The sequence below is a fragment of the Bactrocera latifrons genome, unplaced genomic scaffold (genome assembly GCF_001853355.1).
Source record: "Bactrocera latifrons isolate USDA-ARS-PBARC rearing strain unplaced genomic scaffold, ASM185335v1 scaffold_261, whole genome shotgun sequence".
Taxonomy (NCBI): Eukaryota; Metazoa; Arthropoda; class Insecta; order Diptera; family Tephritidae; genus Bactrocera; species Bactrocera latifrons.
In genome coordinates this window covers 44,663-46,527 of record NW_017536197.1, presented here as the reverse complement: position 1 = coordinate 46,527, position 1,865 = coordinate 44,663, and the positions used below count along the sequence as shown (strand labels likewise).

Genomic DNA, 1,865 nt, shown 5'->3' with positions numbered 1-1,865 from the left:
GAAAATACACGTCCACTCTGCTACGGGATAGGCAATCATCGCCATAAACTTATTTCATCAATTGAAACGTTTCGGTAAAAGTTTTACCAATTTTAAAACAAAATTTAATGTTATCAAACATACTGACACTTAAGACACAATAATTCCACTTACATTCTATGAAATTTCATGAAATTCTCACTAGATAATCGACAAAAATAGCAGATTCTAATGCACTAGTCGACATATAGATGGCGCCACCAATGTCATGTTGTGAAAATGAACGAAATTCGTTCAGTTTCCGGTACATAAATCAAGAAACAAATAATTTAACGGTATAAAACTTTGCTCGAATAATGTCTTTGGAGTGTGCCGTCTTATGACCAAAGTCGCTTAAATCCAATAAAAACTCTTCAAGCCCCTAGGTACCTATAGTTGACTTTTGATTGAAAATGTCGGTCAGTGTGTGATACACATACGTATGTAACTGAAATTAAGGGAGATTCCATCTCTTACATGTCTGTTTAAATGATATAAATGGATTAAATCGGACCAATACTCTTCTTAGCCTCCATTATCCTTCCGGTTGACTTTGAACTGCATATATCGGATTGGATTCTGTCTGAATTTCATTTCAGACACATTGACACATTAACCGATTTATTCAGTCAAAAGTCAACTATAGATACGTGGGGTCACATATTCGCTACCTGGGACTTGAACAGTTTTGGTTGTACTCGTATTTTCACATCTTTTGGTCATATGGAATTTTAGTGCCAATTTTTACTGGAAAGTGGAAGACTCAAGTGGAATTTAAAACTGTGTTATATAGGAAGTAGGTGTGGTTGTCGATTTCGCCTGTGGTCGTCGATACTGTTGCATAGAAATATTATAAGAATGCTATGTACTTAAAATWGTCGAAATCGGTCTGTCGTATCCTAGATATGTGATTTCAGCAAAAAGTGGGCGGTGCCACACGGTGGTTCAAATAAAGTCCTTTTATAGCATCTCGGAGGTAAAATTTAATGTCTCTGGCGTAATTAGTTATTAATTTATTGCTCGTTTAGTAGTTTTTAATCGCACCGTTATGTGGAGAGTGAGCGGAGTTATCATCTGATTTCTTCCATTTTCACACTGTGGGTAGGTCTTCCTAAAATATTTGTACTAGTGTAAAWTYGGTTATTGCAGCGCAAWTAGTTTWGGAGCTATGCACATTAAACTTACTAGAGGGTGAAGCCACGCCCACTTTTTCAAAAGTTTTTGCCAAATTATATAAATAATTGTCTTTTAAGCGCTGAGAAAATACTTGGTAAAGTTTTTAATAGATGGAAAATAGATCCCAAATATTATCTTTCTCAATATTTTCTTCGAAATTGATTTCTATACCGTTATAACGGTAGCGTGGCCGAGCGGTCTAAGGCGCTGGTTTAAGGCACCAGTCTCTTCGGGGGCGTGGGTTCGAATCCCACCGCTGCCAAGATAGTCTTTTAACAAAGCGACGATGAAGAATGAAGAAAAAACAAGTGTTTAGCAGCTTGCCATTCTCTTCAATATACTAGGTAATATCTTGRATACGAAAGACAATTATGAAAAAATTTTAAAGCATATTTTGGTTTACATAACTCGTATTAAATTATGTTCAACGAGAGGAATTATTTGTTGTTATAGTTGATCAACTTTTATTAGTATTTCTGAAAAGTAATACTAGGTACTCCTAAAATTCTCTGTTGCTATTACCAACCTTTTTCTTTCCTTAATTATACTGTGCGAATTGCTTTCAATTCTGTAGAAACGATATCAATACCTACTACTGCTCTTAACACTATAGATGACTCTATTTTTTAATATCATAGCATTTATTCTTACAATTTATATTTTTRTTACTG

General features: G+C 34.8%; 1 non-coding gene across 1 annotated transcript; it reads left to right on the top strand.

Moving 5' to 3' along the window:
- Positions 1-1,374: 1,374 nt before the first annotated feature.
- Positions 1,375-1,456, top strand: Trnal-aag. Its single transcript has one exon. It is a non-coding gene; the product is annotated as a tRNA-Leu (tRNA).
- Positions 1,457-1,865: the final 409 nt, after the last annotated feature.